This window comes from Mustela nivalis (genome assembly GCF_964662115.1).
Source record: "Mustela nivalis genome assembly, chromosome: 6".
NCBI classification, from domain to species: Eukaryota; Metazoa; Chordata; class Mammalia; order Carnivora; family Mustelidae; genus Mustela; species Mustela nivalis.
The window spans coordinates 48,682,536-48,706,794 of record NC_139025.1 but is presented as its reverse complement, the minus strand read 5'-3'; the positions used below and the strand labels follow the sequence as shown (position 1 = coordinate 48,706,794).

At 43.4% G+C, this 24,259-nt stretch overlaps 1 long non-coding RNA gene across 1 annotated transcript; it reads left to right on the top strand.

The window, feature by feature from the left end:
• The first annotated feature begins 1,665 nt into the window (after positions 1-1,665).
• Positions 1,666-23,959, top strand: LOC309866999. The gene is made up of 3 exons (XR_014312920.1): positions 1,666-1,909; positions 7,603-7,699; positions 23,274-23,959. It is a non-coding gene; the product is annotated as an uncharacterized lncRNA (long non-coding RNA).
• The last annotated feature ends 300 nt before the right edge of the window (positions 23,960-24,259 follow it).

Below are 24,259 nucleotides of genomic sequence, written 5' to 3'. Positions count from 1 at the left end.
TTCACTGGGCTTGGAGCCTGCTTAAGAGTCTCTCACAAGGGCTCCCTCTGCCCCTCCCGGCCCTTAAAAAAAAAAAAAGAAAGAAAGAAAGAAAGAAAGAAAAGGAGGCTTTCTGAGTCAAATATTCCTACTCCCTTCCTGCCCATCCAGTCCTGGGTTGGGTTGAAAAATACACAAATCACTTTGATTTGTTTGTCTGCATGTTAAAAATCTTCTGAGCAGGTTTTAGCTCCGCTTGAGTTTTATTTTTGAGTATTCTATACTTACTAGTTTATTTACTCTTTTTACAAAAGAGAATAGAGCCAGGCAAACTGTCACTTGCTTGAAATTTGGGGATCATATGGATGCCTCCTTATGCTCCTGGGTTCTGCAGGGAATAAAATACCGCACTCAATCTAACTCCAAAATCATATTATGATAGGACGCAGTATGAAGAACGCAGCTATTAAAATTCGTGTAAGGTCTGTCTCACTCTGCAGAAATGGGGTGTAAGGGACACTGGTTAGAACAGTTAGTCTGCTCGAAAGAGAGTTTTGCTGAACATCACCCCATCAGATTTGTACCCTGAAAACCCCACTCCAACCCTGGGGCAAACACAACCTCATGTATTTGGTGGCAGGGGAGAAGAAACACTGCGGGAGAACGTATTATTTTCTTGGTGCCATTGTTACCTGCTCTGGGGACACATCTATACTCATCCCCTAGATCACTGTAGATTGTTACGGGGTGGCAAAAAGCTTGAAGCTTAACAAAGACTCAACTCCAGAAGAGAGAATAGTCCATTAGGTCCACCCAAATGAGAGGAAGCTGGTGAGAGACAGTCTCCAAATAGAGGAAGAAGAGTAACAAAAAAGTGATACAAAGGAAGGAAAAAACTTGCAAAGGGTGAACAGGGGCAGGACCCGGGGCCCAATCCTGATACTGCCTGTCACCTGAGTTGTCAGGGAGGGCAGGAAGCGTTGGAAAATCAGGCAACCAGAAGCCCATTTGTGGTAGGTCACACGCAGACAAGGACCAGGCAGAAGTCCTAAGCATCTACTCCAGGATCGAGGCTCGTCCTAGGTACAGTGGCGGAGTGCTTGACGTTTAAATACATAGGGCTTAAAGTTGACAGCTAATCTTAGACTGAGAAGTCAAAAGAGGGAGAAGTGACAAATGGGGAGGTCTGGAAGGGTGTGATTCAAGGAGCACAAATTGAGAGCAGGCCCGGGGGCCAGGGGCTAGCCTCAGGGCTAGAGGCGCAGACTGGATTAGACATCACGCTGCCCTCCTAGAGCTGTGATCTCCCAGGATCACGGGTCTCGGGTCTCGTCCTCTAGCGCACAGCAGGTTTCCAAGATGGAGTGGTGAGAGAAAAACTGCAGGTGCACTTTCAGAACCAGGTACTCATACGTATGGAAATTAGAACTAGAACGGTCTGCAGTGATAGGACTCCCCTTCTCCCACTTTAGTGGATTGCCCACACTTCCCACATTGTTAATGAAACCTCTCCCATGTGGTGTTTCTCCAATACCTGCCTTTTCTCCTCCTGAGTTCTGCTCTACCACCTATTTGCCTCCCCGGACAGCTAATTATAAGCCTCTATTTTAATGCCTACTTACTATGAAAGCTTGTGTCAAAAGCAGCACCTACCTATATAGACATTTCAAAGGTTGTAATTCCAGAGCAGGGATGAAGCAACGCTCTTGGATATGTTCCCCATCCAAGTGGTGGTTCAGGGAAGTTGAAATAGGTCTGATTAGGTCAGTGCTGACCAAGTGAATGCCTAAGAAGTATTTGAGAATAGCCACCATGATAATGATGCGGAGACCTCCTACAAGCCTATTTCGGACACTTTCTATTTATATGAAGAGGGAGAGGAACTTCTGCATTCATCAAGGGTAAAGCTTGGGCTGCAGCAGCCTTGTGTGTAAGTTCACACCTTTGCAGAGCCATTAGGGTTTTCACCAGCCCTTCTCTATCTTTACAAATCATGTTCCTGCTCTAACCATGGCTTAGAATATTTGAACGTTGGGGTTACAGTTTGGGTTTTTAATCACAGCCTTTCTTGCTAATGGTACAATCTCCTTAAGGTCTTCAGTCTCTGAGACAGTTCTGATCTGCTGGGATGCTATCCTCACTTCCTCTTCTCCATTGCAGGGGTCGAAGGTGGAAGGGGTCGGGGAAGTAGGCACAGGAACAGAGTAAGTGTTTATGTACCTATAGCTTGGATTTTGAAGGGGAAACTCAGACCCGCCCAAGTGTCTTTTATCATCCGTTCCAGTTCTCGAGCTCTGCAGAGATGCCCCTCTCCTTAACAGAAAACAAACTCTCTGCTCAGAGCTTGCATGGACTCTCGTGTTTATAAATGGGAACGTTCACGGGACTCGAAGTCTTCAAACTCTCACTGCAGATCCTGAGCTTCTGTGCGATTATGTAAAACCTTGTGTTGCCAAAAACCCTCCTTCTGTCTTCCTTCTATCTTGAAGCAGGGTTGAGCAGTTTATGAAAATGACAGCAGGGAAATGTTTTACCTGCTCGACTTGTTCTTCCGATCTCATTCGGGTTTCAGTCAAATGTTTCTACACTGCACTGGGCGTGGGCGGCGGTGACTCACCAGGAGAGAGGACATGGTGGCACGTCCAAGGCGCCGCGGGATGACGGAGGAACTTCGCATTTGGGCTTCCTGCCATTTTGTTCCTTCCCTTGTTCTCTGTCGGATGTTTGCTTGGCTCCTTGTTCCCAAGGAGAACCAGTCAGTTGAGTATTCAAATATTAAATTAATTCCTCTTTCTGCACAAGTGGCCAGGCCAGTTTTTACTGGAAACGGAGACCAATGCGTGAGGGAAAATGGGGGTGGTGTGGAAGGGGAGAGACGGAGTTTAAAAGGCAGAGGAACCTACAGAAAGTTGCTTTTTTGTCTAATTACAAATTTTAGGACACTTTCCAAGATCTGTGATCTTTGTGCACGAAGAGACCAAGAAAATGTTTCAGGGAGAGTAAGCTGACAGGAATCAGCTTGTGTCAAGAAACTTCCTTTTTCCTGTTGGCACCATCTGCTGGGCCCTTTAGAGCTGGAAGAGGGACCTGTCCCCTGGCCATCTGACTCCCATGAGTCACATTTCGCACACAACGCCTCCGCTTTCCCCCTCTTTCAGACTAAGGACTTGTCCAGCTCTCTAGTGGCTACATGCCTGGTGTGCCTGTGGGGAGTAGCTGGCTGGACGGAAGCAGGTGAAGTTGGAAGCTGCACCCCAGTGCCCCCTGGTTCCTCCCCAGGCAGTGGATGTCCTCCTCCTTCTCCAAAGCTTGCTCTCCCCGGGTCCTGTTGTCCTCCTGCAGGACCCTTCTGGAGCCAGGAAGCCTGGTGATGTTTCTTGATTACATTTCTCTCCTTTTAAAGCCTAATGTTGCGAGTTTATCAAGAGTAATACCCCAAGGTGTTCAAATGAGGTATTTTGGGCATTTGGTTCCAAATGCAGCTGTATATCATGGGAAGAAGGGAGAGAGGAGAGAAATTGGCTTAGAAACACACATTCTAGGATCAGATGGATTTAGTGGAGCATTCTACCTAAAACTTAAATAATAATTAACATGAATTCTTCTCAAATTCTTCCCAAAAGTTGAAGAGGAGAGAACATTCCTAAATCATTCTATAGACCAACATTACCCTAATACCAATGCCATAAAAAGACATCACAAGGAAAGACAACTACAGAGCAAGATCTGTTATGAATATAGATTCAAAATCCTCAACAAAATATTAGCAAATCAAATTCAACCACATATTAAAAGGGTTATATACAATTACCAAATGGGACTTATTCCCAGAATGCAAAAGTGGATCAGCATATGAAAAATAAATACATCACACTAATAGAATGAAAGGGGGAAAAAAAAACACATGATCATCTCAACTGATGCCGAAAAAGTGTTTGATAAGATTCAACACTCAGTAAACTCAGGATTAAAGGAAACTTCCTCAACATAATAAAGGCCATATACAAAAAACCCACAGCTAACATCAGATTCAGTAGTAAAAGACTGAAAGCTTTTCTCTTAAGATCAGGAGTAAGACAAAAATGTTCACTTCTATTCAGCATAACACTGGAAGGTCTAGCCAGCACAATGAGCCAATAGAAAGAAATAGAAGGCATTCCAATTGGAAAGGAAGAAGTAAAATGATCTCTGGTCACAGATGATGTGATTTTTATATGCAGAAAACCCTAAAGATTGCACACACACAGACACAAAAACAGCTCAAGCTAATCAACAAATTCAGCAGTTGCAGGATACAAAATGGCACACCAAAATCAATTACATTTCAGTACGATAGCAATGAAAACTCTGAAGTGGGGGGTGCCTGGCTGGTTCAGTTGGTAGAGCACAAGACTCTTGATCTCAAGTTTGTGAATTTGAGCCCCACTTTGGGTGTAGAGATTATTTTAAGAAATAAAATCTTAAAAAAAGAAAGAAAAGAAAACTCTGAAGTGGAAATTAAGAAAATAATTCCATGTGCCATGGAAGGATACAATATTTGGGAATAGATTTCTAATCCAGGAGGCTAAAGACTCATACACTGAAAATTACAAATCATTGCTAAAATAAATTAAAGGAGACACAAATAAATGAAAAGAGATCCTGTGCTCTTCTTGTATTGGAGGACCTAATGTTAAGATGAATACTACACAAATTGCTCTACATAGTCAATGCAATCTCTATCAAAGACCTACTTTTTTTTTTCCAAAATAGAAAAACCCATTTTAAAATTCATATGGAATCTTGAAGGACCCTCAATAGTCAAAACAATCTTGTTATAAAAGAACAAAGTTGGAGGTCTTATACTTCCTGATTCCAAAGCTTACTATGAAGCTCCAGTAAACAAAGTAGCACAGTATTGGCATAAAGACAGACAATGTAGGGGCGCCTGGGTAGCTCAGTGGGTTAAGCCTCTCCCTTCAGCTCAGGTCATGGTCTCAGGGTCCTGGAATGGAGCCCCCACATCGGGCTGTCTGTTCAGCAGGGGGCCTGCTTCCTCCTCTCTCTCTACCTGCCTCTCTGCCTACTTGTGATCTCTCTCTCTCTGTTAAATAAAGTTTTAGGGGAAAAAAGGCAGAAAATATAGACTGGTGGAATAGAATAGAGATTCTAGAAGCAAATCCTTGCATATAGGGTCAGATGATTTTTGATAAGAGTACCAAAACCATTCAGTGGGGGAAAGGACAATCTTTTTGACAATGATACTAGAGAAATTGGACATCCACATGCAAAAGAATGAAATTGGACACTTACCTTATACTGTCTATAAAAATTAACTAAAAATGGACCAAAGAATTAAGAGCTAAACTATAAAACAGAAGAAAACATAGAAAGTATTCACAACATTGGATTTGATAATGATTTCTTACACATGACATCAAAAGTACAGGGAAGAAAAGAAAAAGTAAAACAAATGGGATTCCACAAAATTAAAACCTTTAGTGTATACACAGACATTATCGAGAGAGTGAGAAGATGGTCCACTGAGTGGGAGAAAATATTTGCAAATCATATGTCTGTTAAGGGATAAGTACTCAGAATATATTAAGAACTCCTATATCTGAAAAACTAAAAACCAAAATAGCCTAATTAAAAAGTGGACAAAAGGGGTGCTTTTAGTGGCTCAGTCATTAAGCATCTGCCTTCAGCTCAGATCATGATCTCAGGGTCCTGGGATTGAGTCCCGCATCAGGTTCCCTGCTTAGCGGGAGGCCTACTTCTCCCTCTCCCACTCCCCCTGCTTATGTTCCCTCTCTCACTGTGTATCTCTCTGTCCAAATAAACAAATAAAATCTTCCAAAAATATAAAATAAAAAGTGGACAAAGGTCTTGAAGAGACCTTTGTCCAAAGGAGATATACATATAGACAATAAGCACATGGAAAGATGCTCAACATTGTTGGTTGCCAAGGAAATGCAACGCAAAACCACGATGAGATACCGCTTCACACCCATACCGCTTCATGCCCCTTAGGTTGGCTATTCCAAAAACCAAAAACCAACCATCCTTACCCTGTACCCTGTACCAAACAGAAAATGACAAGGGTTCATGAAGATGTGGAGAAATTGGAACTCTTGTGAACTGCTGCTGGGAACGTAAAATGGTACAGCTGTTGTGGTAAACAGTTTGGTGTTTCCTCAAAGATTAAATATAGAATTACCATATGATCTAGCAATTTCACTCCAAAGAACTGAAAGCAGGTACTGAAACTGGTATTTGTACACCAGTGTTCACAGCAGCCTATTCACAATAACCAAAGGTAGAAAAAACCCATCTGTCTACCAACAGATGAATGGGTAAACAAACAAAATGTGGCATATTCATACAATGCAATATTATCTAGCCATAAAAGGAATAAAATCCAATGTATGTTGTGACATGTAAGAACCTTGAACACATTATGCTAAGTGAAGTAAGCCAAACACAAAATGGCAAATATTGGCGATTCTATTTTTATGAGGTACTTAGAAAGTAGCATGTGGTCACCAGGAGCTGGGGGAGGGAGTGGGGAGTTATTGTTTAATGGGTACAGAGCTTCTGTTTGGAATGATGAAAGAGTTCCAGAAGTGGATAGTGATGATGATGATGGTGACTCCATGCTGTGAATGCACTTATGACCACTAAATTTTACACTTCAAAGTGGTTAAAATCCTAAATTTTATAGTATGTAAATTTGACCACAGTAGGAAAAAATTTTTTTAATACACATACCAGGGCCTTATTATTAAAGAGGCTGAGAGGGCTGATATAGTAAATATGAGTTGGGAACCTGGAATCTGATTTTATTTTATAATAAAATTTATTTATAATAAGATTTTATTTATTTGAGAGTTAGAGAAAGAGAGAGGGGAAGGGAGACAAAGAAAGAATTTGAAGCAAACGTCCCACTGAGTGCATAACCTGAGATGGGGTTCAATCCCACAACCAGAAGATCATGACCTGAGCCAAAACCCAGAGTCGGTCACCCAACCACCTGAGCCACCCTGGCATCCCCAGATTTTTTTGTAATGCCTTCCTGTCTTTCACAGACATAGCCAGGCTTAGAAATTTGTGATTTATTATCTGCCTGTTCTTTCCAAGGCAACTGGTGCCAGTCTGTGAGGAAATGTTCGCAAGTCTATGTGTAATATGTGTGTATTATTCATAAATCTAAGTGTATTAAATTTAAAATGCTGTTTTAGAATCAGGGATTGTCATAACCACATTGGTTTGGTGTCTACTCATTTATGAATGTATAAATTGATTGTGACTGTAGGTTGTTTTTTAAATGCCTATATTCAGCAAAATACAAATGAACAATCCAGGGGTGTTTGACTGGCTCAGTCAGTAAAGCATAAGACTCTTGAGCTTGGGGTCCTGAGTTCAAGCCTCAGGTGGACCTGGTGCTTACTTAACCCTCCCCCCCCCAAAAAAAATCCTGTTAGTCTTCTCAAAATTTTTTGAAATTTTAATGGCTCATTAAATTCCAAAGTCTGGGAAACTTTGCAACCATTTGAAAATATTGTAACAGAGACTGTTACTTCTATTAACTTCTTTGTACAATAAGAAATTGAAAAGATTTATGCATTTTCCTATTGTTCATAGGATCCTTGAACAGAAATGGCAGAGTTGAAATGGACAGTATCAAGATGCTATTCCTCCTGCGGCCTGTGGCACTATTCTTCCTCAGATGAGGGAGGAGGTAGGTAGATGTGGGGCCAGGAGAGTGGAGAATGGTATAAGTCTTCTAGAGAACATACTGTCAGAAGAAGGGGTTGTCCTGTCCTGGGTGGTCCTTTGAAGGCCCTCCTCACCTCGCTGAGTTTGGGGACTGAGGTAGGACCGGGGCTGAGGAACACCCTTCTAGAGGATGCCTTTGCATTCCAGAGGAGGGCAGCTGGCAGCAGGGAGTGCCCAGTCTGTGGGAGCCCCGCCTGCCCCGCCCGTTAGGCGGATTAGTTAGTTATTGAAAAAGTGCTTTGGAAGCACAAAGGTCTGGAGTGACTCCATGTGCTGTTGCTCAGGCCTGTGTGGGAGCTGGCATTTCTGAGACGCTGAGGCTCTTCTAGGAGGCTAGGGGACAAGAAACAGTTCTTTCCTGTTGTGGTGCAGTCCTTTTTGAGTCTGTCTCAGGATGCAGAGACAGTTCCAGAAAATTCTTTTGCAGTGCATTCTGTCTCAGGAGAAAAGTTCATTTTGGTGGTAGGTTTCGTAAGATATTTAGATAAATGAACCACATCAGATTTTAGTTTCGTTTTCATGCTTAAGTCTTTTTATTTATATTCAAGTCATTTATACATAAATGAAATCATTTAACATGTTCTATTCTGTGACTTACTTTTTTTACCTTAACAATAGTACCTGGAGATCTTTCTATGTTAGTGTGTTTAGGCTTCCTTGTTTTCTTTAATGACTACATTCCTTCCAGGCTGTAGAGCTGCATCACAGTTTTCTTAACCAACTGTAAGACATGTAGGTGGTTTGCTGTTTTTCACCATTACAAACAGTACTACAACACACATTCCTGTACAAAAATTTGTGTGCTTATGTATAAATATTTCTGAAGGATATATTTCGAGAACTGGAATTTCTGGACCAAAGGGCATGCACATTTCAGTTTTTTGGTAAATAGTACAAACGTTCTCTCTGAAAATTCTGTTGTAATTTATGTAGCTAATGTGGCACTCATCAACACTGGATGTAATCAGCTTTTTTAATAATTGGCCGCATCATGATCAGAAAAAGCAACATCAATTAAAATCGTGTTTTTCTGGTTTACTGCTTAAGTTATACATCATTTCACATGCCTGTTGACCATTTGGGTTTTTTAACTTTTTTCTGGAAGCATAAAATTACAGAGGTACACAAGTCCTAAGTGTACTGCTGAAGGAATTAACACAAGGTGAGCTCTCCTTGTATCCACCCCTCAGGTCAAGAAATGGAATGTTATCAGATCTTTTCCCACCACCCCAAAAGTAATCACCATTGTGATGTTTAACCCCTACCAATTAGTTGTGCCTGTTTTTGGATTTCATACAAATGGAATCGTAAAGCATGCGCTCTTCTTAGGCCTGGCTTCTTTCCGTGGATGCCTCCAAATGGATTATGTGCTCTGAGCCCACCACTGGTGGAGACAGAGGCCCAGCTGCCACTCTGCAGGGTCAGCTTCTGGTTAGAGACAGGACTACCTACCCCAGCCATGCTGCCCTCTTGACAAGAACGACTTTCTTGGCTGGCTGGATGATTGGTATGGGCGTCCCATCATGGGAGAACGATGTTTGACCTCAGTCTGTCCTCCCCCTTTTGTCTGAAATGAGCACCAGCTTGTCATGCCCATGGACTGGCCAAATTCACTGCTCAGCATGAGATTATCTGGTTGTGGGCTGCCTCTCCCATGGCCCAGCGGCAGGCAGTTGTGTTCTGCTTGTCCCTCCTTTTTCTTTCTTCCTTACACGTTTTTGGGAAGGCCAGTTACCTGTGACTTGGTTAACATGTGGTAGGCCTGAAGCTTGAGCTAGGAGAAAGAGGAGTGACATCCCCCTTTGCTCGACAGGGAGCTTGGTTTTAGGCTGGTGAGCTGAATGTGCAGCTGTCAACTGTCTGAGCTGGTTTGCTTGGAAATTGCTCTGCTGGCCAAGCTCCAGAAAAGTAATCAAAAGTGGCCTCAAATCACAAGTTTTTTTGCTTGCATTCTGAGTTTCACAATTTAAGGAGTTGGCTGGTCCCTGTCCTAAAAGTACGGCATTTTCTACTGTTTGTAACACATAGCACGTGTGTCTGTGTGTGCATGCGTGCGCGTGCGTGGTGTACACAGGCTTGTCAGCACAGGCAGGTTTTATAGCTAAACCGTTTATACCTACAGGCAGGGAATGATTAAAGAACACGGTGTATGGCAGATTTTCTTTGATTTCAAGCATCATGTATCTGGATTTGTAGGTTGGTGTCTTTGAAGGAATGCCCTGGAGAATCTGATCCACAAGGTACAGAAATATCTGCAGATAATTACTGAGGAGTATTCAGCATGTCTTTTTTGGAGGAACAGGTGCATTTGGCCACACACTGGGGGAAGTGAAGACCTGAGCTTTGAGGAAGTCAAGTTTGAGGGCACCAGAGGCTGTTATTTATATCAGAATGATGTGTATTGAAAGCTGAAGACCTTCATTCCACCACTGTCACGGAACTAGTTTAGAGAAGAGGAAGGGTGTGCATTTTGCCTTGTTAAAAATCTATTGCACTAAGAGCTTCTGGTGTGGTCCAGAGTGCTGGTCATTTGTACCCAGGCTCTGTTGTGGACCAAGGTACTTACACATGCTCTTCCTTCAGCCTACTTGTGGATAAAATGACTCATTTCTGAGTGGTTGATAGATGTGTGACTTGATTCCTGCCCCCTTCCCGAAGAGGTGAGCAGCCTGGTTTGTGTGTTTGGGGGGAGTGGAGGGACCTTGCATCTCTGAGCTCAGAATGAAGACATTGGAGTCTAACAGCCAACAAAAACAATACATAAGGAACTCTTGTGTTTTCCATTATAATACGTATTATAATACATAACTAGCTTCTGTTTTTATATCTTCTGAGTTCTAAAGAATTCCCCCCTCCCCCACCCAACACATCACAAAGCTCTTTGTCCCCAAACACACTCATTGCCCATAACCAAACATGTCAGAATTATTACGGAGAAACTTGACAGTGGACCAAATATGCGATTTATGCTTGACAAGAATTGAGAAAGAATACATCTCAGATTTTCTGAGAAAGTCTTTACTTTTTGGTTCAGAAATAGGACTAAGAAAACATAGAAAGGGAGGCACCGTTGCAACCCTATTAGGGTCATTAACAGTTAATTTTTCCTAAGGAGCCAACAGAGGATATTTCTTCACAGAAAGATCAGTTATCTGTAGGGCGCCTGGGTGGCTTAGTTGGTTAAGCATATGCCTTCAGCTCAGGTCATGATCCCAGCGTCCTGGATCCAGTCCCGCATTGGACTCCCTGCTTGGTGGGGAGTCTGTTTCTCCCTCTGCCTACCCCCCCCCCCCCCCCACTTAGGCTCACTCTCCCTCTCACACACACAGGAAGGAAGGAAGGAAGGAAGGAAGGAAGGAAGGAAGGAAGGAAGAAAGATTGATCAATCAGGTATCTATAGGAGAAGAACTTGGTTCCAGGGTAGGTAGAAATTGAAAAGAAAAAACTTGTGGGTTTTTGCCCTAAATAAGATCCAGAGACAGAGGTCCAAAAAGCAGAGTGCCCTGAATGACTCCAATAAGGAAGTGGTAGGTAGCGGGAAACAACAGCACGTTTGCATAAGTATTGAGATTTTTCTGGGTTTGCCTAATCCCAGTCCTTTGGAATTGGCCTTTTATGAGGGTAAACATGGTTTAACAGTGAGCAAATATTAGTTCACATAATTAAGACCTGTTGAGTGGAACAGGAAACATTCAACAGGAATCTGCAGGTGCCTGTAAGCAAGGGTGACACTAGAAAGATCTTGGTATGTCAGCTCCTTCTTCCCCCAAAGGGAGTGTCCCTGGAACCAAGCCACCAGCGACAGGAGAGGAAACAGACGGCTTGTAAAAATAGGAGCAGCATGGCAAGATTCTGAACTTATTAATAATCTGCTAGCCCTGGGGAGAGTGTAAAAGGCATCTGGAGTATTTGCATTTTTGTTTATTGAAGGGAGGCACTTCACAACTCTCTCTCTCTCTCTCTCTCCCTCCTCTTCTCTCTCCAATTCATTCAGGACAGGAGATTTCAGAGTCTGTCATCTTAGGGGTTGAGTCTGTTTTCAGCTTCACTCCAGCTTTTACCACCCGCATGAAAGAAAGACTATTCTAGTAGGACTTAAGAAAGAAAAGCCAGCCTGACTTCTATGATCCTATCTTACGTCATGGATGCGTTTTCTTCCTGGAGGGAGCCATGTGATTTCTCCCCTTCTTTCCATCCTGCATTCTTTTCATTCCGAGGCCTGGTCACATCAGGACAGAAGCCCTCATCCTCAGGCTCTGGGAGATGAATAGGAGGCATGCCCCACTCTGGCTCTGCCTGAAGTTTCTTCCAAACAGGAGTGGAGACAAACGGGTGTGCAACTCAACATAATCCGGGGCAAGATATGATCCCGGCCATGAGAGAAAAAGAAACAATGTGCTGATGGAAAATTAGAGAAGATTTATTTGTGGCGACATTTGTAATGAGCCTGAAAAACTAGCAGGATTTTGACAGATGGTAAAGAGTGTCACTAGTATTATTATGATATTCAGGTCCAATAATAGCTAAATGAATCTGTATCTGTTTAGGATATTCAGAGCTTTTGGCCTCCACACAATGTTCTGTTGGCAGGAATACCCCAGCTATGCTTTAACGGATCACCTTTCTCTCTCTCACTCTCAATCCAAGTGGTTTGAATGAGGTGACCCCGCCCCCATCTCCCTTAGGCATGTGACCCAGACTAGCCAATCAGAGAGCCATATTCTCTTTATCACAGTGATCTGTTCCAGGGTTGGGTATGTGACCCAAGTTGGACCAATTCCAGAGCTTTTTCTGGAACCATTGCCCAAAATGCATTGTCTTTCTGGGGGGATTGTCATACTGGTAAGTAGTAGTTTAGGAGCTGGAAGGGACCTGTTTTGTTACAACAAAGGAGAACCCAAGAGATGGAGAGATTCCTGAGCACCTGGATCCAGTCATGCTTGAAACTCTGCTGTTGGAGGTTTTAGTCAGGCCAATAAATTCACTTTGTAATAAGCCCTTTTGTGTTTTTCCCTTGCAAATGAAAAAAGTCCTAAACAATATAGAAATTTTTTTTTTTTTTTTTTTTTAGTATTTCAATTATTTGAGAGAGAAAGAGAGAGCACAAGCAGGGGGGAGGAGTAGAGGGAGAAGCAGACCTTCCAACAAGCAGGGAGCCCAGTGTTCGTCTCTATCCCAGGACTCTGAGATCATGATCTAAGCGGAAAGCAGATGCTTAACCGACTGAGCCAGCCAGGCACCCCACCAATACAGAAGTTTTAAATAATTTGCTTAAACCAACACAACCTGTGGCGGTAGGAGGCTTGCAGATTCACAGAGCAAGTTTTTGGCAAAAAGAAATCTTTCTATTGCTAACATTTTCCAGGTCAGCTTCCTGGATTTCAGTAACAAAGACATTGGAAACTGTATTCTTGAACGCCCTGGTCTGAGGCTTCTCACCAATCTAGCCGACTCCTGTGTGCTGGCTATTTTTCCATGAATCAGAAGTGAAATATGCAGTTCTGTTGTCACAAAGGAATGAAAACAGTTCATTTGCCTTTTGTATCTCTCCAAGCTTTGTTTTTTCTGGGTCACACGTTCTAAGTGAAGAGTCATAATGATAATGCCATTTGGATTTATGAACAGTTGAATAGACAATTGAGAAAGGACTCATTAATCATCAGAAGCAAATTCACTGCAGAAGAATTTCAGAGAGCAGGACAACTGCCTTGAGTCAACTGATTTTCTGCTCCTTCGGGGAAAACTGTTGGATGTTTGAGTTAAGTGCCACATCTGCAAACCTGAGAAAGAGAATGATTTTTATTGAGTGCTTACTGTGTCCTTGGTACTAAGAACAGTATCGTGCCCACATTCTGTCTTAATTTCATCCACTCTGCGAGATAGGCACCAATCCTGTTTTGTGACAAGGGGAACGTGGCCAACATTATCTTTCCAAGCTTCCTACAGAGACAACCCCAAGAGGTCACTGCTTCTTGTTCAAAGTTCGGTCTCTCTGGGCAATTACTGTAGATATTTATCATTCTGCAAACATTTTTTTCATTTTTGCCCTGCAGCTTTGGATAGCCATGTGATATGGTTCTGGCCAGTGACTTTTGAATTGAAGTCTTCTGAAGATTTCTGTAAAAGTGTTGCTTTCCTGATTTGAGCATAGCTCCTTCCTCTTTGTTCTTTTGTTCTCTGTGCTTGGAATGTGGGTATGAGGCAGGTGGTGAAGGAGCTGTATTGTGACCTCAAGGCCACCATGGGGAGGACAGCTGTATTGTAAGGGTGGTAGGGCAAGAAGATAGAAGGAAACTGGGACTTTCTGACATTGCAAAACCAATGTTTCTGTCCTCGAAGGCCTGCTTTCAGACTTGTTATGTGAAAAAAATTTAACATTATTTGGCTAACTCGGTGAGGTTGGGTTTTTGTTGTAGACAATTGCATGTACTCCCCGACACAGGGAAACTGAACTAAAGCAGGGACTTAGTTGCGTTTCCATATAAAGTGATGCCTCGAAGCTGAATAAGACATAGAACCCACCCTTAAATAGCTCAAGCCTACTTTGGGAGGCAGATTCGTAAAGAAACAATTACAATGCAATGTCATTAATGAAATGATAGTGATTTGCTTAGGAAAAAAATAAAATGAGACAAAAGTGTAATAAAAGTTAGCCAGGCAGAGGAGAAATGTGGGCAAAGAGAGTACAGCTTGAATAAAGGCATGGAAGTGAGACCCATCATCGTAGGTGCAGAGAGCCACAGGCTGGTCTGAGTTGTTGGAGCACAGAGTATAAGGCAGGCAATGATCAGGTGTTTCATTTACCTCATGCAGCAGAAAAGTTCAGCCCCAAAACTTAGTGGCTAAAAAGTTCAGCTGGTGGTTCTTCTGGTCATAGACTATCTGTTGGGGTTGGAACATTCAAGAAAACTTCCTAACTCCCATGTTTGGTGCCTCAACTAGGATAAATTGAATATTTGCAACTGGCTGGGCATTTCTCTCTCCCTCTCCTCTCTTTTCTCTATCCATCCTTCTCTCTTCTTTTCTTTCCTTTTGAGTAGCTGGGACTTCTTCACAGCATGACAGTCTCAGAGTAGTTGACCTCTTACATAGTTGATGGCTTCCAATTAAGAAGAAGAGGAAGCTGCTAGTGCCTTTAAGATCTAGGCTCAGAAGTACCAGAACATCATTTCCATTGCATTTGGTTGACCAAAGCAAGTCACAAGGTCTATCCTGAGTCAGGGAGAGGAAGTAGCTTCTACTTCTTAATGGGAGGGGAAGAATGCACATACAGGGAGAGATGAATTGACAGTGATCATCTCTGGAGATGACCTACCATGAAAGTAAGAAGGGTACAGATGCAGGACAAACTTGTCTGCTTGTCGGGTAGGTTGATATGAATGCCAGACCTGGGGAATAAGCCCCGCATCATATTTGGGATCTGAAAGGAGAATGCCTCTTGGACTGACCAGACCCATCAAAGTAAAGCAGACCAGGAAATGTGATTAGGCAGAGAAACCCCTCTTCAGTTTCCTTGTGACATAGACAGGACTCAGAGTTTCTCCTACGTCATGGGAGATTGTTGAGTTGAGAGTCCGAGAGTTGACTGGAATCTTCAATGGTGAAGGACCAGGTAAGCCCGTAGCAAAGGCTGGGTGGGTCACTCAGGTCACAGGCAGGAGAGGAGACTAGCAGAGAGCCCTTGGATTCAGAATTCTAGGGGAAGCTGAGCAGAATGACTGAGCCCTGACTAAGTTGAGAGACCAGAAGAGGAGTTCCCAGCCACCCTGTAGCAGAAACCAGTAAGAATCTGGAAGACGTGTTACGGTTTTGAACACCTTGTCTTCTATGACGTCCAATCATAAGGTCACAAAAGACAACACTGTTCTCACTCACCCGGGCACAGGTTGGAGAGCAACAAGGGGAAGAAGAGACAAACCCAAGAACCTGAGAATGTGCCTGACGGGAGTCCATATTTAAATAAGCTCTTCATAGCATTTCCTGGACCGTACTAAAACCCAAAATTTACCCAGCAAAAGAGGCTCACAAGGAAGAATAAGTTATAAGGAAATAAAGAAGCCATGTTAAGTAAAATTACAAAGAAATAATAGGAATAATGACAAATGCAGGATAGCAGTGACTTCTGTGGTTGAGGAGGGGGATGTGGGAGTCCTCAGGAAGCTTTGGCTGTTCTGGTAAGGTCTTGTGTCTAAAGTGAGGGGATGGATACATGTGTGCTGCTGTATTCCATCTTCCTTTTTGTGGACTTGAAATAGTTCAGAATGGAACTTTGTAAAAAGCTTTGTTTCTGAATAGAATTGTGAGCCCCTAATGCCAGACTTAAGCCTTGAATGTGTTAAATGGGAATGAGGATCTAGAAAGAGACTTGAAATAAGTCAAATTTGTTTGTGAGGAAAATCACCCTGGCTGGATTTAGAGGAGGGAAAGAGTAGAGAAAGGAAGGAGGCTGTCACAGTAATGCTGTGAGAGCTGACAGTAGCCTGAGCTCCCAGCTGGTGGTCAGGGTCTCTTAGGAGTTAGGTTTGTAGGACTTGGTAATTGGCAAGATGGAGTTGGGAGGGTGGGCAAAGTTATCTATTTGAGTGAGTCGGTGTATGTGGACTGCCCCCACCCCTGCATTGACCAAGATGAGAAGACCCAATTGGGGGGTGTAACTAGTTGGAAAGGCAAAGGGTTGTCAGGACAGGCTGGGTTTGAAGGGTCTATAAGACATCCTCATGGGGATGACTGGCCAGAGGGTGGGTGTGTGAGTCTGGACCGCAGTGAAGTCTGGGAAACCCCAGCACTGATATAAATTGGAGCTGTAGAAGTATGTGAGATGCCCTGAGGGAAAGTGAGTAGAAAAGAGGACCCAGGACAGACCAGATGCAACATCCCTTTAGCCACAGAAAGGGAAGCTCTAGCTATCCCCAGCTCTGTAGACACCTACTTGCCATCTCTTCTGATAAGCAGAAAGAAAGGCCACCCACCACTCACTACCACACCTCCCACCATCCTTGCTGTGAGATCCCCCCTCAGGCCTCCCCCTGTGGTAGCCTGTCCCTCCCTGTCCCAGTCTCCTCTGTTTTCTGTTCTCTGTCCAGGTTTGCATGCCTGCCTGCCTGCCTGCCTGCCTGGGGGCTTGCTTTCCTTTCTGTCCAGAATTATTAAAAGGTGCAGAGAGGAAGACTTCCCTCAACAACCAGAGGAGGTCCTCACCTAGGGAACAGAAGTCCCAGCAAACCCACAGAGCCCGGTGAGACCCCAGACGTGGGAGCCTCCTCTGAAGTATGGGCCTCGGGCTCCCAGATCAGACGGCAGTTTTCTCCTGGAGGGTCTGTTCTGTGGAGAATGACAGAAAATGAGAGGGATGAGGGCTGCTGAGTATGGCTTAGAGACCCTGGGGTGCTTCGGCTTCTGTTGGCTTACGTGGTCACTGGGGCAACCACTCTCCTGTGTGTGTCAGGCCTTCCCTAGCTGTAGGGAAGCTGGAGAACATACTGCTGGGGTTCTAGGGTGAGGTGAAGATTTCAGATTTTGGCTGATCTGTGAACACCCCATCTCTGAGGAGAACAATGTGTGGATCTCTGGACTACTTGCCCCCAGAAATGATTAAAGGGAGAGTATACTATGAGAAGGTTGATCTGTGGTGTATAGGAGGGCTGTGTTATAAGCCACTGGTGGGAAATCCAACCTTTGAGAGCTCATCCCATAATAAGACCTACAGACGCATCCTCAAGGTAGATGTAAGGTTTCCCCCATCCTTACCTTTGGGGGTGCAGGACTTGACGTTCTCAGATACCAGCCTTTAGAGCGCTGCCATTGGCCCAGATCCGGAGCACCCTGGGTCCGGGCCCCCTCTCAGAGGGTGTTGCCTCCATCCATTCAGATGGTTTCTTGAGCCCTGTCTGCACCTATTTTATTGTGGTTGTCCAGGGAGCTCTCCTGGCTCTACTGTCTTACGTATTTTGTTTCTTCTATATGCAGGATGCTGATTAATAAAAGTTGAATCATTAAAAAAAATCATTTTAAAAATATCACTCTTTAGGAATTCCTCTTGTACTGCCACAGTGTCTTTGATTTGAATTTCTAGACACTGGTCTCTGTGGAAACCTCACAGGCCTGAAGAGCCAACACTTGATGGGATTTTTCTCTTCTTGACCGCCTCCTCTTTGAAGAAGGGATAGAACATTTCCTTCCTGATGGGTTCGTTGGCAGTAATAGAACATGCGGAAGCTGGTCAGAGCAGTTTGGGTTGACGGCAAGCTTAGGGGAAGTGGACATAACAGGGCCTTACAGCCTGGCCAGCCCTTTCCTGTCAGCCTCCCATCTCCCTTTAGCTTTTGTTATCACAAATGCAAGATAGTGTCAGCCTTTGTCTGTCCTTGTTGACAATCTGGGCATCTTCTCTTCCACCCAGACCGTGGAAATCTCTTTGTTTTTCTTTTTTGTTTTGTTTTTTTTGTTTTTGTTTTTTTAAAATTTGGTTTCTGATGTGAAGTTTACATTCTGGGTTGGGCAGGGAACTGCTCTAAGCTCTACAGAAAAAGTGTATCTGCCCCAAATTGGATTAAAAGAATTTGGGAAAAGCCAAAACAACAAAGCTGTCTTTCAGAAATACCAGTCTCTCAAAGCATTTCTGTAAAAAAGTAGATTTTAGTATATTCTTAGGAATGTTAGGGGATTTGGGTTTCCTAAAATCAACCCTATAGTCAAAAGTGATACAGCTACAGAATAAGATAGTTGAGAAAGGGAAGTTTTCGTACAGAAAACGTTTGTGTTAAGGAATCATTCCAAATCCTTGTGGCGCATCTACTCTGAGAGTTTAGGATTGCTTTTACCTGTACAAACTGTAACCTGCTGGTATCACATATATGCCAAGGAGAGGAGGCATGCGCAAATAAGCAATCTCCATTCTCAGGATGATCGCCTTCCCGCCATCATTGGTCTTTTACTGAACTGAGCAGGGGAGAGCCAAAGGTCCTACAGCTCGTTCCTCTGACTCCAGACACCTCAGATAGCAGGGCGGCCACTCCCTTTCAGGGCCTCCTCTGGAAACCTGCCCACTGCTTTGGATTTTGGTTTATCTTGACTATCTGATTATTTTGAATGTGCCTTCTAGCTCTCAGGACCTTCCCTGCCACCACTCTTATTCTGGCCTTGCCCTTCTGGGATAGACTCACCCCAGACCTCCCATCTGTCCTTATTCTGGGTCAGGTGTTAGCAGCTAGCTGATTGGATCAATAACCTGGGGAAGGGGTGTGCTAGTGGGTTCAATGTGGTACTTTTCCCAGGTATTATATTTACATTTTGATAGGAGTCCCCTGGGTGGAGTATGGGGTAGGGAGCGTTAATTTATTTTTAATTTTTAAAATATTTTTTATAAACATATAATGTATTATTAGCCCCAGGGGTACAGGTCTGTGAATCGCCAGGCTTACACACTCCACAGCACTCACCACAGCACATACCCTCCCCAATGTTCATAACCCAACCACCCTCTCCCTACCTCCCTCCCCCGCCACCCTCAGTTTGTTTTGTGACATTAAGAGTCTCTTACGGTTTGTCTCCCTCCCGTTCCCATCTTGTTTCATTTATTCTTTTCCTACCCTCCAAACCCCCCACATTTCCTCTCCACTTCCTCATATCAGGGAGATCATATGATAGTGAAATAAGTCAATCAGAGAAAGACAACGAAGTATGATACCCTCTGGTTCCATCCACGTCGTCGCAAATGACAAGATTTCATTTCTTTTGATGGCTGCATAATATTCCATTGTATATATATACCACATCTTCTTGATCCATTCATCTGTTGATGGACATCTAGGTTCTTTCCATAGTTTGGCTGTTGTGGACATTGCTGCTATAAATATTTGGGTGCACGTGCCCCTTCGGATCACTACGTTTGTATCTTTAGGGTAAATACCCAGTAGTGCAATTGCTGGGTCATAAGATAGAGTGTTAATTTAAAGAGATTCACCCAGATTTTGGAAAAGTGGTGTGTGTGTGTGTGTGTGTGTGTGTGTGTTACAGAAGGAAGAGAGAAGAGACGAGGAGGAGGAGGAAAGGGAGGAAGATAGTGGCTGTCGTTTGGCAATGGACAAAGAACACAGGCAACACCCTTTGCCCCTCTCATCCAGAAAGGACTATTGTTGTTGTGTCGGTCTGTATCCTCCCAAGCACCTAGTGTCATAAATGTGAATGAACATCCTTATCTTTAGCAGTCAAACTGAGACACTTATGAATCTCAGAACTCATGGTTTCTATGTATTCCTCTTAGTAACATTCTCCTTATTCCAGTAATCCCACTTCTAGGAATTTCTCCTAAAGAAAAATCTAGAATAATAAGACTAGCTAGCTATGGTGTATTGAGTTTCAATTGTGTACCAAGACTTTGATACACATTGGTTCATTTAAGTCTTGCACCAAGCCTGCAAGGCAGATAACACTATCCCTCACCTGAGGCTGGAGAGATGAAGGACTTTGTCCAGGGCTCTCTGCTAGGCAACTGCTTTGGAGCTGGGGCTCAGGGACAGGGAGGGTACCCCACTAAAAGGTGTCATCTACCTGGACACTCTCAGAGATGAGTGTATCCTCTTGTCCCAGAGTCTCCTGTCCTCCCCAAATGTTCCATAGGCCCTGGGTGGGAGGAATGGGATCCCAGGTCCTGGGGGCATGGGGAGTGTGGTGCTAGCAGGGGACAGTGCCTATTGTGCCTCCCGCCTGTCTAGTTGCTGTTCTTCTTTGAAAGCCTTCCCTCGCTTTCTCTGATCAATTCTGTTTCTCCTTTCTCTGTTCTATCAGAATAGCCCAGAAGGGATTTCTACTGCCTTCCAACTCATCACAGGGGTTCTCAAAACGTGTTCCTAAGATCCCAGTTAGAATCCTCTGGGGAGCTGTGAAAAGTGCAGACTAACTAAATCAGATTCTCGGGGGAGCGGGGGTGCCCAGAACTCTGCATTTCACGGCGCTGTAGCGCGCTCAAGTGACACACCACACTGGCATTTACGCCCGTTCAGAGCAGGGACTCTGTCACACTGCCCTGAAGTTACCTGTGGCTTTAGCGCAGGGACCCACAGCAGATGGAAGTGGGGAATTGGAGGCAGAGGTGTACTGGCAAGGAAGGAAAGGAGAGTTGAAGGAGGTGGAAAAAGTGGGATTAAGGGTGGGGAATAAACGAAAAGGGTGTAAAGTGAGAGCTTCTGCGGGAGAGTCAAAGAGATGGGAAATCACAGGACTCATTTGCTTGGGGTCCTTTGAGGATTACCAACAGATACTCAGTCAATATCTTATCCCCTCCTTTTAAAAATTTTTATTATTTTTTATTATGCCCAAAGATGCATGCTTGAGTCCTAGGAATTTTTTTGAAACCTGAACTTTCAATACCAGCATGAGTAATTGTGTATAAAGTGGGTCACAAGGAAGTGATAACGAATGCACAGACTATTTTAACTGCTGAATCAGAAATCTCTGTGCTATATTATGAAATATGCAGGAAGGAAAATAAGCAGATGATAGGAGTGGAAGGAATCCTAAAATAATATTTTCACAAACAAATTCTGCCCCAACATACGCCTGGAAGGTGGGGGTAGGGGAGCTCTGATGATGCATGCTCCTGAGAGTTAAAGAATTGGAATAAAATTGCAGAACTGGAAATCTTTCCAAATGACGTAGGATCTCCTGAGGCACATGACCGCTCAAGCCCACAGCTCGAAAGGCTTCAGCAATGTCGTGGGGGCATCTCAGTCGGCTTCGTAGCTTAGGCAGGCAGGACTTAGAGGAGGCAAAGACAAACAAAACAAAACCCACAAAAATTTAAAGTCTGTTCTATTTGCTCTTCCTAAAACAAACAAACCCCACCTTTTTTGACTGAATCTGTTTCGCTGATTTTTTTTATTTGGTAAAATATATACAACATAAAAATCACCATGATAACTATGTTTAAATGTACAATTCAGTGGCATTATGTTCACAGTGTTGCGCAATCATCACCACTATCTATTTCCAGAACTTTTCATCATCCCAAACAGAAACTATACCCTAATCAACAGTAACTTCCCATTCCTCCATCCCCATGGGGTTTCCCCCCATGGAAACCGTCATTCTACTTTCTGTCTCTCTGAATTTGCCTGCTCTAGGTAGGACCCTGTATAAATGTAATAATATTTATTTCTTTAGACAAAAGTAATGCAATATTTATGGTATTGCATTTAGCAGAATGATTTCAAGGTTCATTTATACATATTGCAGCATGTATTGGAATTTCCTTCCTCTTTATGACTGAATGATATTCTATTGTAGGCACAACATTCGGCTTATCCCTTTATATACTGATGGACAGTTTCTTTGAAGTTGAGCTGTGGTCTTTTCTCAAAACACTTATTGTAGTCGCATGATTTGTGACTATGTGTAGTCACATGATCCAAGGTGATGAAATACTTGTTCAATCGTTATTTTCTTTGGGCCAACATATTTGACAAGGAGAACATTCATGAAGACTTGGTCAAAAAATACTTGAGGGCCTACTATGAGCCAGCTGCAGTACCGGGTGCTGGATATACACTGGTGACAAGGCAGGCCTTGTGACAGAAGCTTGAAGAAAAAGTCCTATTGTTTTTATTGCCTTCTTGACTAACAACTTAAGGGATAACTCGTAAAAGCTTAGGGATAAGTTTGGCCAAGGACAAAATTGTACTTGTTAGATTGATTTTACACACAGCTTTCCCAAAAGGATTTGAGTTAGCTTATAAGACATAATATATAATGTTAATTTGCAGAGAGGTAGAATCAAGACCAAGAAGGAAGGAAGGTAGTAACGTGCTAGAGCCCTAAGGTGTACATGTTGGACACAATTGCCATTAAGTAATTACTATGTCACTACGTTTGACACAAGTTCCAGGGATGTGCTTGCATGGGGAAAGAAAATTAACATTGACCCGGACGAGTAGAGCTCATTTATCTCATATTAACAAAAAGTCTGAAATTACAACTCAGGGCTAGCTCAGTAACTCACTATCAGGGACCCAGTTTCTTTGTCTTTCTGCTCTGCCTTATTTATTTATTTATTTATTTATTCATTCATTCATTCATTTTAGATTTTATTTATTTAGAGAGAGCAAACGTGAGCAGGGGGAGGGGGCAGAAGGAGAGGGAGAGGCAGACTCCCCACTGAGTAGGGAGGGCAATGCAAAGCTTGATCTTAGGACACCTAGATAATGACCTGAGCTGAAGGTAGATGCTTAACCAACTGAGCCACCCAGGCGCCCCATCTGCTCTGACATCTTAAGATGTACACCTTCATCTTCATGCTTCATGACCATATCCCAAATTGCTGGCTGCATCTCAAGGCAGGAATAAAGGAGAAGGGCTATGGAGCCAAGAGCTTTTTCCTATCTTCATCTGGAAATCCAGATAGACCCCCAGGAATGCTTGCACACATAGTGGGTTGCCTTACGGAAGAGGAGCCCTGTGCTTAGGGACCCCAAATCTTATATAATAGCAGTAGGCAGTCCTGTCCTTTACTCTGGAGTGAAACATTATTTCTGTCTTCCCAGGTTCCAAACAAGCCTTGCCTTTATCCCGGAGACACAGTATGTCTGTTTTCCAAGGTTGTAAGCCTTTCAGACATGCTTGAGAAGATATCTGAAAAGAAAAGACCGTCAGGGCCCCAGCTTGAAAGGTAAACAGAAATCTGAGACCATGGAGAATCTTCTCCCAACAATAGCCTCCTCGGGAGCGTCTGCCTATATGTTCCTGGCTGGAACTGTGTCGTATGGCCACCTCTACCTTCAAGGGAGGCTCTGAAATTGAGGTTGGGCACATTACTGCTCTAAATAAAATTGTGGTTCTGTCAGTAAGAAAAGGCAGGCGAGGGATGGAGCTTCACAAGAGCAAGGCAAAAACTGTGTCCAGGTGTTTTCCTTTGCACGGCCAATGTCTTTCCCCCGTTGCTTAACAGACCTTTTGACACTATGTTTATTGATCCTGCCAGAAACAATTTATACAACTGAGACATAAGAAACCCCCTTGGTCAACTACCATTTTACAAATCTCAAATAAGTTATCAGTCGTTTATGCAGAATTTTAATGTCACAATTGTGTAATATCTAAGTGTACAAGCCCATAATTCCTTAGAATTCTTCCCATTAAAAAAAAATCCTTATTAGTTATTTTGACAAGCCATTTTGTGGAGGGGGTGAATAAAAATTCGTTCAACTTAAGAAAATGTTTGTGTCATGAAAGTTCCCCCCATCTTTGAGTATCTATTGCTTAAAGAACACTTCTTACTTTGTGAACAGATAGGTGTTTGGTAAGAGGTTTATAAATATACTTTTTCTGGTTTCATTTATTTTAAGAGGCTTTTTTCACCTCATGACAGTCATTTGGGGCTGACAATGTTGCCATGGTAACCATGCTCCGAAATGCTGGTTGCCAGTGAATATTGATCCTTAGCACCTCAGCACCTTTTGCGACAGTGCTCGCTCCCTATGCGAAGGAGGCTTCGCTCAGAGCACATGTAGGTCAAGGAATCTACACTCAG